Here is a 17,882-nt window from a genome sequence, read left to right as displayed (position 1 = left end):
GTGTTGCAATATCTCATGAAGGAAATACTGGACAATCAAATTAATGACTTTCCAGGCTTCAGGATGCCTTTCTACACTATATAAAGGTGGAAATTTATATTGGAAACGTTTGGTTTAGCTGTTATAAAAGTTTGGTTTTTTAGTGCTGTAAATGCATTTTCAGCTCGCGCTGTACACATTTGCTATGAGAGGCATTATCTCATAAGGGAAATATTGGACAATCAAATTAATGACTGCCCAGGCTTCAGGATGTCTTTTTACACTATATAAAGGTGGAAATTTACATTGGAAACGTTTGGTTTAGCTGTTATAAAAGTTTGTTTTTTTAGTGCTGTAAATGCATTTTCAGCTCGCACTGTACACATTTGCTATGTGAGGCATTATCTCATAAGGGAAATACTGGACAATCAAATTAATGACTTCCCAGGCTTCAGGATGCCTTTTTACACTCTATAAATGTGGAAATTTACATTGGAAACGTTTGGTTTAGCTGTTAATGAAGTTTCGTTTTTTTAGTGCTGAAAATTCATTGTCTGCTGGCGCTGTACACTTTTTCTAAGTGTTGCAATATCTCATGAAGGAAATACTGGACAATCAAATTAATGACTTTCCAGGCTTCAGGATGCCTTTCTACACTATATAAAGGTGGAAATTTACATTGGAAACGTTTGGTTTAGCTGTTATAAAAGTTTGTTTTTTTAGTGCTGTAAATGCATTTTCAGCTCGCGCTGTACACATTTGCTATGAGAGGCATTATCTCATAAGGGAAATATTGGACAATCAAATTAATGACTGCCCAGGCTTCAGGATGTCTTTTTACACTATATAAAGGTGGAAATTTACATTGGAAACGTTTGGTTTAGCTGTTATAAAAGTTTGTTTTTTTAGTGCTGTAAATGCATTTTCAGCTCGCACTGTACACATTTGCTATGAGAGGCATTATCTCATAAGGGAAATATTGGACAATCAAATTAATGACTGCCCAGGCTTCAGGATGTCTTTTTACACTATATAAGGGTGGAAATTTACATTGGAAACGTTTAGTTTAGCTGTTAATGAAGTTTCGTTTTTTTAGTGCTGAAAATTCATTGTCTGCTGGCGCTGTACACATTTGCTATGTGAGGCATTATCTCATAAGGGAAATACTGGACAATCAAATTAATGACTGCCCAGGCTTCAGGATGTCTTTTTACACTATATAAAGGTGGAAATTTACATTGGAAACGTTTGGTTTAGCTGTTATAAAAGTTTGGTTTTTTAGTGCTGAAAATGCATTTTCAGCTCGCACTGTACACATTTGCTATGTGAGGCATTATCTCATAAGGGAAATACTGGACAATCAAATTAATGACTGCCCAGGCTTCAGGATGCCTTTTTACACTCTATAAATGTGGAAATTTACATTGGAAACGTTTGGTTTAGCTGTTAATGAAGTTTCGTTTTTTTAGTGCTGAAAATTCATTGTCTGCTGGCGCTGTACACTTTTTCTAAGTGTTGCAATATCTCATGAAGGAAATACTGGACAATCAAATTAATGACTTTCCAGGCTTCAGGATGCCTTTCTACACTATATAAAGGTGGAAATTTACAATTGAAACGTTTGGTTTAGCTGTTATAAAAGTTTGGTTTTTTAGTGCTGTAAATGCATTTTCAGCTCGCGCTGTACACATTTGCTATGAGAGGCATTATCTCATAAGGGAAATATTGGACAATCAAATTAATGACTGCCCAGGCTTCAGGATGTCTTTTTACACTATATAAAGGTGGAAATTTACATTGGAAACGTTTGGTTTAGCTGTTATAAAAGTTTGGTTTTTTAGTGCTGAAAATGCATTTTCAGCTCGCACTGTACACATTTGCTATGTGAGGCATTAAATCATAAGGGAAATACTGGACAATCAAATTAATGACTTCCCAGGCTTCAGGATGCCTTTTTACACTCTATAAATGTGGAAATTTACATTGGAAACGTTTGGTTTAGCTGTTAATGAAGTTTCGTTTTTTTAGTGCTGAAAATTCATTGTCTGCTGGCGCTGTACACTTTTTCTAAGTGTTGCAATATCTCATGAAGGAAATACTGGACAATCAAATTAATGACTTTCCAGGCTTCAGGATGCCTTTCTACACTATATAAAGGTGGAAATTTACATTGGAAACGTTTGGTTTAGCTGTTAATGAAGTTTCGTTTTTTTTAGTGCTGAAAATTCATTGTCTGCTGGCGCTGTACACTTTTTCTAAGTGTTGCAATATCTCATGAAGGAAATACTGGACAATCAAATTAATGACTTTCCAGGCTTCAGGATGCCTTTCTACACTATATAAAGGTGGAAATTTACATTGGAAACGTTTGGTTTAGCTGTTATAAAAGTTTGGTTTTTTAGTGCTGTAAATGCATTTTCAGCTCGCGCTGTACACATTTGCTATGAGAGGCATTATCTCATAAGGGAAATATTGGACAATCAAATTAATGACTGCCCAGGCTTCAGGATGTCTTTTTACACTATATAAAGGTGGACATTTACATTGGAAACGTTTAGTTCAGCTGTTAATGAAGTTTCGTTTTTTTAGTGCTGAAAATTCATTGTCTGCTGGCGCTGTACACTTTTTCTAAGTGTTGCAATATCTCATGAAGGAAATACTGGACAATCAAATTAATGACTTTCCAGGCTTCAGGATGCCTTTCTACACTATATAAAGGTGGAAATTTACATTGGAAACGTTTGGTTTAGCTGTTATAAAAGTTTGGGTTTTTAGTGCTGTAAATGCATTTTCAGCTCGCGCTGTACACATTTGCTATGAGAGGCATTATCTCATAAGGGAAATATTGGACAATCAAATTAATGACTGCCCAGGCTTCAGGATGTCTTTTTACACTATATAAAGGTTGAAATTTACATTGGAAACGTTTGGTTTAGCTGTTATAAAAGTTTGGTTTTTTAGTGCTGTAAATGCATTTTCAGCTCGCGCTGTACACATTTGCTATGAGAGGCATTATCTCATAAGGGAAATATTGGACAATCAAATTAATGACTGCCCAGGCTTCAGGATGTCTTTTTACACTATATAAAGGTGGAAATTTACATTGGAAACGTTTAGTTTAGCTGTTAATGAAGTTTCGTTTTTTTAGTGCTGGAAATTCATTGTCTGCTGGCGCTGTACACTTTTTCTAAGTGTTGCAATATCTCATGAAGGAAATACTGGACAATCAAATTAAAGACTTTCCAGGCTTCAGGATGCCTTTTTACACTATATAAAGGTGGAAATTTACATTGGAAACGTTTGGTTTAGCTGTTATAAAAGTTTGGTTTTTTAGTGCTGTAAATGCATTTTCAGCTCGCGCTGTACACATTTGCTATGAGAGGCATTATCTCATAAGGGAAATATTGGACAATCAAATTAATGACTGCCCAGGCTTCAGGATGTCTTTTTACACTATATAAAGGTGGAAATTTACATTGGAAACATTTAGTTTAGCTGTTAATGAAGTTTCGTTTTTTTAGTGCTGAAAATTCATTGTCTGCTGGCGCTGTACACTTTTTCTAAGTGTTGCAATATCTCATGAAGGAAATACTGGACAATCAAATTAATGACTTTCCAGGCTTCAGGATGCCTTTCTACACTATATAAAGGTGGAAATTTACATTGGAAACGTTTGGTTTAGCTGTTATAAAAGTTTGTTTTTTTAGTGCTGTAAATGCATTTTCAGCTCGCGCTGTACACATTTGCTATGAGAGGCATTATCTCATAAGGGAAATATTGGACAATCAAATTAATGACTGCCCAGGCTTCAGGATGTCTTTTTACACTATATAAAGGTGGAAATTTACATTGGAAACGTTTGGTTTAGCTGTTATAAAAGTTTGGTTTTTTAGTGCTGTAAATGCATTTTCAGCTCGCGCTGTACACATTTGCTATGAGAGGCATTATCTCATAAGGGAAATATTGGACAATCAAATTAATGACTGCCCAGGCTTCAGGATGTCTTTTTACACTATATAAAGGTGGAAATTTACATTGGAAACGTTTGGTTTAGCTGTTATAAAAGTTTGGTTTTTTAGTGCTGAAAATGCATTTTCAGCTCGCACTGTACACATTTGCTATGTGAGGCATTATCTCATAAGGGAAATACTGGACAATCAAATTAATGACTTCCCAGGCTTCAGGATGCATTTTTACACTCTATAAATGTGGAAATTTACATTGGAAACGTTTGGTTTAGCTGTTATAAAAGTTTGTTTTTTTAGTGCTGTAAATGCATTTTCAGCTCGCGCTGTACACATTTGCTATGTGAGGCATTATCTCATAAGGGAAATACTGGACAATCAAATTAATGACTGCCCAGGCTTCAGGATGTCTTTTTACACTATATAAAGGTGGAAATTTACATTGGAAACGTTTGGTTTAGCTGTTATAAAAGTTTGGTTTTTTAGTGCTGAAAATGCATTTTCAGCTCGCACTGTACACATTTGCTATGTGAGGCATTATCTCATAAGGGAAATACTGGACAATCAAATTAATGACTTCCCAGGCTTCAGGATGCCTTTTTACACTCTATAAATGTGGAAATTTACATTGGAAACGTTTGGTTTAGCTGTTAATGAAGTTTCGTTTTTTTAGTGCTGAAAATTCATTGTCTGCTGGCGCTGTACACTTTTTCTAAGTGTTGCAATATCTCATGAAGGAAATACTGGACAATCAAATTAATGACTTTCCAGGCTTCAGGATGCCTTTCTACACTATATAAAGGTGGAAATTTACATTGGAAACGTTTGGTTTAGCTGTTATAAAAGTTTGGTTTTTTAGTGCTGTAAATGCATTTTCAGCTCGCGCTGTACACATTTGCTATGAGAGGCATTATCTCATAAGGGAAATATTGGACAATCAAATTAATGACTGCCCAGGCTTCAGGATGTCTTTTTACACTATATAAAGGTGGAAATTTACATTGGAAACGTTTAGTTTAGCTGTTAATGAAGTTTCGTTTTTTTAGTGCTGGAAATTCATTGTCTGCTGGCGCTGTACACTTTTTCTAAGTGTTGCAATATCTCATGAAGGAAATACTGGACAATCAAATTAAAGACTTTCCAGGCTTCAGGATGCCTTTTTACACTATATAAAGGTGGAAATTTACATTGGAAACGTTTGGTTTAGCTGTTATAAAAGTTTGGTTTTTTAGTGCTGTAAATGCATTTTCAGCTCGCGCTGTACACATTTGCTATGAGAGGCATTATCTCATAAGGGAAATATTGGACAATCAAATTAATGACTGCCCAGGCTTCAGGATGTCTTTTTACACTATATAAAGGTGGAAATTTACATTGGAAACATTTAGTTTAGCTGTTAATGAAGTTTCGTTTTTTTAGTGCTGAAAATTCATTGTCTGCTGGCGCTGTACACTTTTTCTAAGTGTTGCAATATCTCATGAAGGAAATACTGGACAATCAAATTAATGACTTTCCAGGCTTCAGGATGCCTTTCTACACTATATAAAGGTGGAAATTTACATTGGAAACGTTTGGTTTAGCTGTTATAAAAGTTTGTTTTTTTAGTGCTGTAAATGCATTTTCAGCTCGCGCTGTACACATTTGCTATGAGAGGCATTATCTCATAAGGGAAATATTGGACAATCAAATTAATGGCTGCCCGGGCTTCAAGGATGTCTTTTTACACTATATAAAGGTGGAAATTTACATTGGAAACGTTTAGTTTAGCTGTTAATGAAGTTTCGTTTTTTTAGTGCTGAAAATTCATTGTCTGCTGGCGCTGTACACTTTTTCTAAATGTTGCAATATCTCATGAAGGAAATACTGGACAATCAAATTAATGACTTTCCAGGCTTCAGGATGCCTTTCTACACTATATAAACGTGGAAATTTACATTGGAAACGTTTGGTTTAGCTGTTAATGAAGTTTCGTTTTTTTTAGTGTTGAAAATTCGTTGTCTGCTGGCGCTGTACACTTTTTCTAAGTGTTGCAATATCTCATGAAGGAAATACTGGACAATCAAATTAATGACTTTCCAGGCTTCAGGATGCCTTTCTACACTATATAAAGGTGGAAATTTACATTGGAAACGTTTGGTTTAGCTGTTATAAAAGTTTGGTTTTTTAGTGCTGTAAATGCATTTTCAGCTCGCGCTGTACACATTTGCTATGAGAGGCATTATCTCATAAGGGAAATATTGGACAATCAAATTAATGACTGCCCAGGCTTCAGGATGTCTTTTTACACTATATAAAGGTGGAAATTTACATTGGAAACGTTTGGTTTAGCTGTTATAAAAGTTTGTTTTTTTAGTGCTGTAAATGCATTTTCAGCTCGCACTGTACACATTTGCTATGAGAGGCATTATCTCATAAGGGAAATATTGGACAATCAAATTAATGACTGCCCAGGCTTCAGGATGTCTTTTTACACTATATAAAGGTGGAAATTTACATTGGAAACGTTTACTTTAGCTGTTAATGAAGTTTCGTTTATTTAGTGCTGAAAATTCATTGTCTGCTGGCGCTGTACACTTTTTCTAAGTGTTGCAATATCTCATGAAGGAAATACTGGACAATCAAATTAATGACTTTCCAGGCTTCAGGATGCCTTTCTACACTATATAAAGGTGGAAATTTACATTGGAAACGTTTGGTTTAGCTGTTATAAAAGTTTGTTTTTTTAGTGCTGTAAATGCATTTTCAGCTCGCACTGTACACATTTGCTATGTGAGGCATTATCTCATAAGGGAAATACTGGACAATCAAATTAATGACTTCCCAGGCTTCAGGATGCCTTTTTACACTCTATAAATGTGGAAATTTACATTGGAAACGTTTGGTTTAGCTGTTAATGAAGTTTCGTTTTTTTAGTGCTGAAAATTCATTGTCTGCTGGCGCTGTACACTTTTTCGAAGTGTTGCAATATCTCATGAAGGAAATACTGGACAATCAAATTAATGACTTTCCAGGCTTCAGGATGCCTTTCTACACTATATAAAGGTGGAAATTTATATTGGAAACGTTTGGTTTAGCTGTTATAAAAGTTTGGTTTTTTAGTGCTGTAAATGCATTTTCAGCTCGCGCTGTACACATTTGCTATGAGAGGCATTATCTCATAAGGGAAATATTGGACAATCAAATTAATGACTGCCCAGGCTTCAGGATGTCTTTTTACACTATATAAAGGTGGAAATTTACATTGGAAACGTTTGGTTTAGCTGTTATAAAAGTTTGTTTTTTTAGTGCTGTAAATGCATTTTCAGCTCGCACTGTACACATTTGCTATGTGAGGCATTATCTCATAAGGGAAATACTGGACAATCAAATTAATGACTTCCCAGGCTTCAGGATGCCTTTTTACACTCTATAAATGTGGAAATTTACATTGGAAACGTTTGGTTTAGCTGTTAATGAAGTTTCGTTTTTTTAGTGCTGAAAATTCATTGTCTGCTGGCGCTGTACACTTTTTCTAAGTGTTGCAATATCTCATGAAGGAAATACTGGACAATCAAATTAATGACTTTCCAGGCTTCAGGATGCCTTTCTACACTATATAAAGGTGGAAATTTACATTGGAAACGTTTGGTTTAGCTGTTATAAAAGTTTGTTTTTTTAGTGCTGTAAATGCATTTTCAGCTCGCGCTGTACACATTTGCTATGAGAGGCATTATCTCATAAGGGAAATATTGGACAATCAAATTAATGACTGCCCAGGCTTCAGGATGTCTTTTTACACTATATAAAGGTGGAAATTTACATTGGAAACGTTTGGTTTAGCTGTTATAAAAGTTTGTTTTTTTAGTGCTGTAAATGCATTTTCAGCTCGCACTGTACACATTTGCTATGAGAGGCATTATCTCATAAGGGAAATATTGGACAATCAAATTAATGACTGCCCAGGCTTCAGGATGTCTTTTTACACTATATAAGGGTGGAAATTTACATTGGAAACGTTTAGTTTAGCTGTTAATGAAGTTTCGTTTTTTTAGTGCTGAAAATTCATTGTCTGCTGGCGCTGTACACATTTGCTATGTGAGGCATTATCTCATAAGGGAAATACTGGACAATCAAATTAATGACTGCCCAGGCTTCAGGATGTCTTTTTACACTATATAAAGGTGGAAATTTACATTGGAAACGTTTGGTTTAGCTGTTATAAAAGTTTGGTTTTTTAGTGCTGAAAATGCATTTTCAGCTCGCACTGTACACATTTGCTATGTGAGGCATTATCTCATAAGGGAAATACTGGACAATCAAATTAATGACTGCCCAGGCTTCAGGATGCCTTTTTACACTCTATAAATGTGGAAATTTACATTGGAAACGTTTGGTTTAGCTGTTAATGAAGTTTCGTTTTTTTAGTGCTGAAAATTCATTGTCTGCTGGCGCTGTACACTTTTTCTAAGTGTTGCAATATCTCATGAAGGAAATACTGGACAATCAAATTAATGACTTTCCAGGCTTCAGGATGCCTTTCTACACTATATAAAGGTGGAAATTTACAATTGAAACGTTTGGTTTAGCTGTTATAAAAGTTTGGTTTTTTAGTGCTGTAAATGCATTTTCAGCTCGCGCTGTACACATTTGCTATGAGAGGCATTATCTCATAAGGGAAATATTGGACAATCAAATTAATGACTGCCCAGGCTTCAGGATGTCTTTTTACACTATATAAAGGTGGAAATTTACATTGGAAACGTTTGGTTTAGCTGTTATAAAAGTTTGGTTTTTTAGTGCTGAAAATGCATTTTCAGCTCGCACTGTACACATTTGCTATGTGAGGCATTAAATCATAAGGGAAATACTGGACAATCAAATTAATGACTTCCCAGGCTTCAGGATGCCTTTTTACACTCTATAAATGTGGAAATTTACATTGGAAACGTTTGGTTTAGCTGTTAATGAAGTTTCGTTTTTTTAGTGCTGAAAATTCATTGTCTGCTGGCGCTGTACACTTTTTCTAAGTGTTGCAATATCTCATGAAGGAAATACTGGACAATCAAATTAATGACTTTCCAGGCTTCAGGATGCCTTTCTACACTATATAAAGGTGGAAATTTACATTGGAAACGTTTGGTTTAGCTGTTAATGAAGTTTCGTTTTTTTTAGTGCTGAAAATTCATTGTCTGCTGGCGCTGTACACTTTTTCTAAGTGTTGCAATATCTCATGAAGGAAATACTGGACAATCAAATTAATGACTTTCCAGGCTTCAGGATGCCTTTCTACACTATATAAAGGTGGAAATTTACATTGGAAACGTTTGGTTTAGCTGTTATAAAAGTTTGGTTTTTTAGTGCTGTAAATGCATTTTCAGCTCGCGCTGTACACATTTGCTATGAGAGGCATTATCTCATAAGGGAAATATTGGACAATCAAATTAATGACTGCCCAGGCTTCAGGATGTCTTTTTACACTATATAAAGGTGGACATTTACATTGGAAACGTTTAGTTCAGCTGTTAATGAAGTTTCGTTTTTTTAGTGCTGAAAATTCATTGTCTGCTGGCGCTGTACACTTTTTCTAAGTGTTGCAATATCTCATGAAGGAAATACTGGACAATCAAATTAATGACTTTCCAGGCTTCAGGATGCCTTTCTACACTATATAAAGGTGGAAATTTACATTGGAAACGTTTGGTTTAGCTGTTATAAAAGTTTGGGTTTTTAGTGCTGTAAATGCATTTTCAGCTCGCGCTGTACACATTTGCTATGAGAGGCATTATCTCATAAGGGAAATATTGGACAATCAAATTAATGACTGCCCAGGCTTCAGGATGTCTTTTTACACTATATAAAGGTTGAAATTTACATTGGAAACGTTTGGTTTAGCTGTTATAAAAGTTTGGTTTTTTAGTGCTGTAAATGCATTTTCAGCTCGCGCTGTACACATTTGCTATGAGAGGCATTATCTCATAAGGGAAATATTGGACAATCAAATTAATGACTGCCCAGGCTTCAGGATGTCTTTTTACACTATATAAAGGTGGAAATTTACATTGGAAACGTTTAGTTTAGCTGTTAATGAAGTTTCGTTTTTTTAGTGCTGGAAATTCATTGTCTGCTGGCGCTGTACACTTTTTCTAAGTGTTGCAATATCTCATGAAGGAAATACTGGACAATCAAATTAAAGACTTTCCAGGCTTCAGGATGCCTTTTTACACTATATAAAGGTGGAAATTTACATTGGAAACGTTTGGTTTAGCTGTTATAAAAGTTTGGTTTTTTAGTGCTGTAAATGCATTTTCAGCTCGCGCTGTACACATTTGCTATGAGAGGCATTATCTCATAAGGGAAATATTGGACAATCAAATTAATGACTGCCCAGGCTTCAGGATGTCTTTTTACACTATATAAAGGTGGAAATTTACATTGGAAACATTTAGTTTAGCTGTTAATGAAGTTTCGTTTTTTTAGTGCTGAAAATTCATTGTCTGCTGGCGCTGTACACTTTTTCTAAGTGTTGCAATATCTCATGAAGGAAATACTGGACAATCAAATTAATGACTTTCCAGGCTTCAGGATGCCTTTCTACACTATATAAAGGTGGAAATTTACATTGGAAACGTTTGGTTTAGCTGTTATAAAAGTTTGTTTTTTTAGTGCTGTAAATGCATTTTCAGCTCGCGCTGTACACATTTGCTATGAGAGGCATTATCTCATAAGGGAAATATTGGACAATCAAATTAATGACTGCCCAGGCTTCAGGATGTCTTTTTACACTATATAAAGGTGGAAATTTACATTGGAAACGTTTGGTTTAGCTGTTATAAAAGTTTGGTTTTTTAGTGCTGTAAATGCATTTTCAGCTCGCGCTGTACACATTTGCTATGAGAGGCATTATCTCATAAGGGAAATATTGGACAATCAAATTAATGACTGCCCAGGCTTCAGGATGTCTTTTTACACTATATAAAGGTGGAAATTTACATTGGAAACGTTTGGTTTAGCTGTTATAAAAGTTTGGTTTTTTAGTGCTGAAAATGCATTTTCAGCTCGCACTGTACACATTTGCTATGTGAGGCATTATCTCATAAGGGAAATACTGGACAATCAAATTAATGACTTCCCAGGCTTCAGGATGCATTTTTACACTCTATAAATGTGGAAATTTACATTGGAAACGTTTGGTTTAGCTGTTATAAAAGTTTGTTTTTTTAGTGCTGTAAATGCATTTTCAGCTCGCGCTGTACACATTTGCTATGTGAGGCATTATCTCATAAGGGAAATACTGGACAATCAAATTAATGACTGCCCAGGCTTCAGGATGTCTTTTTACACTATATAAAGGTGGAAATTTACATTGGAAACGTTTGGTTTAGCTGTTATAAAAGTTTGGTTTTTTAGTGCTGAAAATGCATTTTCAGCTCGCACTGTACACATTTGCTATGTGAGGCATTATCTCATAAGGGAAATACTGGACAATCAAATTAATGACTTCCCAGGCTTCAGGATGCCTTTTTACACTCTATAAATGTGGAAATTTACATTGGAAACGTTTGGTTTAGCTGTTAATGAAGTTTCGTTTTTTTAGTGCTGAAAATTCATTGTCTGCTGGCGCTGTACACTTTTTCTAAGTGTTGCAATATCTCATGAAGGAAATACTGGACAATCAAATTAATGACTTTCCAGGCTTCAGGATGCCTTTCTACACTATATAAAGGTGGAAATTTACATTGGAAACGTTTGGTTTAGCTGTTATAAAAGTTTGGTTTTTTAGTGCTGTAAATGCATTTTCAGCTCGCGCTGTACACATTTGCTATGAGAGGCATTATCTCATAAGGGAAATATTGGACAATCAAATTAATGACTGCCCAGGCTTCAGGATGTCTTTTTACACTATATAAAGGTGGAAATTTACATTGGAAACGTTTAGTTTAGCTGTTAATGAAGTTTCGTTTTTTTAGTGCTGGAAATTCATTGTCTGCTGGCGCTGTACACTTTTTCTAAGTGTTGCAATATCTCATGAAGGAAATACTGGACAATCAAATTAAAGACTTTCCAGGCTTCAGGATGCCTTTTTACACTATATAAAGGTGGAAATTTACATTGGAAACGTTTGGTTTAGCTGTTATAAAAGTTTGGTTTTTTAGTGCTGTAAATGCATTTTCAGCTCGCGCTGTACACATTTGCTATGAGAGGCATTATCTCATAAGGGAAATATTGGACAATCAAATTAATGACTGCCCAGGCTTCAGGATGTCTTTTTACACTATATAAAGGTGGAAATTTACATTGGAAACATTTAGTTTAGCTGTTAATGAAGTTTCGTTTTTTTAGTGCTGAAAATTCATTGTCTGCTGGCGCTGTACACTTTTTCTAAGTGTTGCAATATCTCATGAAGGAAATACTGGACAATCAAATTAATGACTTTCCAGGCTTCAGGATGCCTTTCTACACTATATAAAGGTGGAAATTTACATTGGAAACGTTTGGTTTAGCTGTTATAAAAGTTTGTTTTTTTAGTGCTGTAAATGCATTTTCAGCTCGCGCTGTACACATTTGCTATGAGAGGCATTATCTCATAAGGGAAATATTGGACAATCAAATTAATGGCTGCCCGGGCTTCAAGGATGTCTTTTTACACTATATAAAGGTGGAAATTTACATTGGAAACGTTTAGTTTAGCTGTTAATGAAGTTTCGTTTTTTTAGTGCTGAAAATTCATTGTCTGCTGGCGCTGTACACTTTTTCTAAATGTTGCAATATCTCATGAAGGAAATACTGGACAATCAAATTAATGACTTTCCAGGCTTCAGGATGCCTTTCTACACTATATAAACGTGGAAATTTACATTGGAAACGTTTGGTTTAGCTGTTATAAAAGTTTGGTTTTTTAGTGCTGTAAATGCATTTTCAGCTCGCGCTGTACACATTTGCTATGAGAGGCATTATCTCATAAGGGAAATATTGGACAATCAAATTAATGACTGCCCAGGCTTCAGGATGTCTTTTTACACTATATAAAGGAGGAAATTTACATTGGAAACGTTTGGTTTAGGTGTTATAAAAGTTTGGTTTTTTAGTGCTGAAAATGCATTTTCAGCTCGCGCTGTACACATTTGCAATGAGAGGCATTATCTCATAAGGGAAATACTGGACAATCAAATTAATGACTTCCCAGGCTTCAGGATGCCTTTTTACACTCTATAAATGTGGAAATTTACATTGGAAACGTTTGGTTTAGCTGTTAATGAAGTTTCGTTTTTTTTAGTGCTGAAAATTCATTGTCTGCTGGCGCTGTACACTTTTTCTAAGTGTTGCAATATCTCATGAAGGAAATACTGGACAATCAAATTAATGACTTTCCAGGCTTCAGGATGCCTTTCTACACTATATAAAGGTGGAAATTTACATTGGAAACGTTTGGTTTAGCTGTTATAAAAGTTTGGTTTTTTAGTGCTGTAAATGCATTTTCAGCTCGCGCTGTACACATTTGCTATGAGAGGCATTATCTCATAAGGGAAATATTGGACAATCAAATTAATGACTGCCCAGGCTTCAGGATGTCTTTTTACACTATATAAAGGTGGAAATTTACATTGGAAACGTTTGGTTTAGCTGTTATAAAAGTTTGTTTTTTTAGTGCTGTAAATGCATTTTCAGCTCGCACTGTACACATTTGCTATGAGAGGCATTATCTCATAAGGGAAATATTGGACAATCAAATTAATGACTGCCCAGGCTTCAGGATGTCTTTTTACACTATATAAAGGTGGAAATTTACATTGGAAACGTTTACTTTAGCTGTTAATGAAGTTTCGTTTATTTAGTGCTGAAAATTCATTGTCTGCTGGCGCTGTACACTTTTTCTAAGTGTTGCAATATCTCATGAAGGAAATACTGGACAATCAAATTAATGACTTTCCAGGCTTCAGGATGCCTTTCTACACTATATAAAGGTGGAAATTTACATTGGAAACGTTTGGTTTAGCTGTTATAAAAGTTTGTTTTTTTAGTACTGTAAATGCATTTTCAGCTCGCACTGTACACATTTGCTATGTGAGGCATTATCTCATAAGGGAAATACTGGACAATCAAATTAATGACTTCCCAGGCTTCAGGATGCCTTTTTACACTCTATAAATGTGGAAATTTACATTGGAAACGTTTGGTTTAGCTGTTAATGAAGTTTCGTTTTTTTAGTGCTGAAAATTCATTGTCTGCTGGCGCTGTACACTTTTTCTAAGTGTTGCAATATCTCATGAAGGAAATACTGGACAATCAAATTAATGACTTTCCAGGCTTCAGGATGCCTTTCTACACTATATAAAGGTGGAAATTTACATTGAAAACGTTTGGTTTAGCTGTTATAAAAGTTTGGTTTTTTAGTGCTGTAAATGCATTTTCAGCTCGCGCTGTACACATTTGCTATGAGAGGCATTATCTCATAAGGGAAATATTGGACAATCAAATTAATGACTGCCCAGGCTTCAGGATGTCTTTTTACACTATATAAAGGTGGAAATTTACATTGGAAACGTTTGGTTTAGCTGTTATAAAAGTTTGTTTTTTTAGTGCTGTAAATGCATTTTCAGCTCGCACTGTACACATTTGCTATGAGAGGCATTATCTCATAAGGGAAATATTGGACAATCAAATTAATGACTGCCCAGGCTTCAGGATGTCTTTTTACACTATATAAAGGTGGAAATTTACATTTGAAACGTTTGGTTTAGCTGTTATAAAAGTTTGGTTTTTTAGTGCTGAAAATGCATTTTCAGCTCGCGCTGTACACATTTGCTATGAGAGGCATTATCTCATAAGGGAAATATTGGACAATCAAATTAATGACTGCCCAGGCTTCAGGATGTCTTTTTACACTATATAAAGGTGGAAATTTACATTGGAAACGTTTGGTTTAGCTGTTATAAAAGTTTGGTTTTTTAGTGCTGTAAATGCATTTTCAGCTCGCGCTGTACACATTTGCTATGAGAGGCATTATCTCATAAGGGAAATATTGGACAATCAAATTAATGACTGCCCAGGCTTCAGGATGTCTTTTTACACTATATAAAGGTGGAAATTTACATTGGAAACGTTTGGTTTAGGTGTTATATAAGTTTGTTTTTTTAGTGCTGAAAATGCATTTTCAGCTCGCACTGTACACATTTGCTATGTGAGGCATTATCTCATAAGGGAAATACTGGACAATCAAATTAATGACTTCCCAGGCTTCAGGATGCCTTTTTACACTATATAAAGGTGGAAATTTACATTGGAAACGTTTGGTTTAGCTGTTATAAAAGTTTGTTTTTTTTAGTGCTGAAAATTCATTGTCTGCTGGCGCTGTACACTTTTTCTAAGTGTTGCAATATCTCATGAAGGAAATACTGGACAATCAAATTAATGACTTTCCAGGCTCCAGGATGCCTTTCTACACTATATAAAGGTGGAAATTTACATTGGAAACGTTTGGTTTAGCTGTTATAAAAGTTTGTTTTTTTAGTGCTGTAAATGCATTTTCAGCTCGCGCTGTACACATTTGCTATGAGAGGCATTATCTCATAAGGGAAATATTGGACAATCATATTAATGACTGCCCAGGCTTCAGGATGTCTTTTTACACTATATAAAGGTGGAAATTTACATTGGAAACGTTTAGTTTAGCTGTTAATGAAGTATCGTTTTTTTAGTGCTGAAAATTCATTGTCTACTGGCGCTGTACACTTTTTCTAAGTGTTGCAATATCTCATGAAGGAAATACTGGACAATCAAAATAATGACTTTACAGGCTTCAGGATGCCTTTCTACACTATATAAAGGTGGAAATTTACATTGGAAACGTTTGGTTTAGCTGTTATAAAAGTTTGGTTTTTTAGTGCTGTAAATGCATTTTCAGCTCGCGCTGTACACATTTGCTATGAGAGGCATTATCTCATAAGGGAAATATTGGACAATCAAATTAATGACTGCCCAGGCTTCAGGATGTCTTTTTACACTATATAAAGGTGGAAATTTACATTGGAAACGTTTGGTTTAGCTGTTATAAAAGTTTGGTTTTTTAGTGCTGAAAATGCATTTTCAGCTCGCACTGTACACATTTGCTATGTGAGGCATTATCTCATAAGGGAAATACTGGACAATCAAATTAATGACTTCCCAGGCTTCAGGATGCATTTTTACACTCTATAAATGTGGAAATTTACATTGGAAACGTTTGGTTTAGCTGTTATAAAAGTTTGTTTTTTTAGTGCTGTAAATGCATTTTCAGCTCGCGCTGTACACATTTGCTATGTGAGGCATTATCTCATAAGGGAAATACTGGACAATCAAATTAATGACTGCCCAGGCTTCAGGATGTCTTTTTACACTATATAAAGGTGGAAATTTACATTGGAAACGTTTGGTTTAGCTGTTATAAAAGTTTGGTTTTTTAGTGCTGAAAATGCATTTTCAGCTCGCACTGTACACATTTGCTATGTGAGGCATTATCTCATAAGGGAAATACTGGACAATCAAATTAATGACTTCCCAGGCTTCAGGATGCCTTTTTACACTCTATAAATGTGGAAATTTACATTGGAAACGTTTGGTTTAGCTGTTAATGAAGTTTCGTTTTTTTAGTGCTGAAAATTCATTGTCTGCTGGCGCTGTACACTTTTTCTAAGTGTTGCAATATCTCATGAAGGAAATACTGGACAATCAAATTAATGACTTTCCAGGCTTCAGGATGCCTTTCTACACTATATAAAGGTGGAAATTTACATTGGAAACGTTTGGTTTAGCTGTTATAAAAGTTTGGTTTTTTAGTGCTGTAAATGCATTTTCAGCTCGCGCTGTACACATTTGCTATGAGAGGCATTATCTCATAAGGGAAATATTGGACAATCAAATTAATGACTGCCCAGGCTTCAGGATGTCTTTTTACACTATATAAAGGTGGAAATTTACATTGGAAACGTTTAGTTTAGCTGTTAATGAAGTTTCGTTTTTTTAGTGCTGGAAATTCATTGTCTGCTGGCGCTGTACACTTTTTCTAAGTGTTGCAATATCTCATGAAGGAAATACTGGACAATCAAATTAATGACTTTCCAGGCTTCAGGATGCCTTTCTACACTATATAAAGGTGGAAATTTACATTGGAAACGTTTGGTTTAGCTGTTATAAAAGTTTGGTTTTTTAGTGCTGTAAATGCATTTTCAGCTCGCGCTGTACACATTTGCTATGAGAGGCATTATCTCATAAGGGAAATATTGGACAATCAAATTAATGACTGCCCAGGCTTCAGGATGTCTTTTTACACTATATAAAGGTGGAAATTTACATTGGAAACGTTTAGTTTAGCTGTTAATGAAGTTTCGGTTTTTTAGTGCTGAAAATTCATTGTCTGCTGGCGCTGTACACTTTTTCTAAGTGTTGCAATATCTCATGAAGGAAATACTGGACAATCAAATTAATCACTTTCCAGGCTTCAGGATGCCTTTCTACACTATATAAAGGTGGAAATTTACATTGGAAACGTTTGGTTTAGCTGTTATAAAAGTTTGGTTTTTTAGTGCTGTAAATGCATTTTCAGCTCGCGCTGTACACATTTGCTATGTGAGGCATTATATCATAAGGGAAATACTGGACAATCAAATTAATGACTTCCCAGGCTTCAGGATGCCTTTTTACACTCTATAAATGTGGAAATTTACATTGGAAACGTTTGGTTTAGCTGTTAATGAAGTTTCGTTTTTTTAGTGCTGAAAAAACATTGTCTGCTGGCGCTGTACACTTTTTCTAAGTGTTGCAATATCTCATGAAGGAAATACTGGACAATCAAATTAATGACTTTCCAGGCTTCAGGATGCCATTCTACACTATATAAAGGTAGAAATTTACATTGGAAACGTTTGGTTTAGCTGTTATAAAAGTTTGGTTTTTTAGTGCTGTAAATGCATTTTCAGCTCGCGC

This window comes from Idiotropiscis lumnitzeri, unplaced genomic scaffold (genome assembly GCF_059441095.1).
Source record: "Idiotropiscis lumnitzeri isolate Australia: NSW breed Sydney's pygmy pipehorse unplaced genomic scaffold, RoL_Ilum_1.0 HiC_scaffold_84, whole genome shotgun sequence".
In the NCBI taxonomy this organism is placed as follows: Eukaryota; Metazoa; Chordata; class Actinopteri; order Syngnathiformes; family Syngnathidae; genus Idiotropiscis; species Idiotropiscis lumnitzeri.
Note: the sequence above shows the minus strand (reverse complement) of the source record.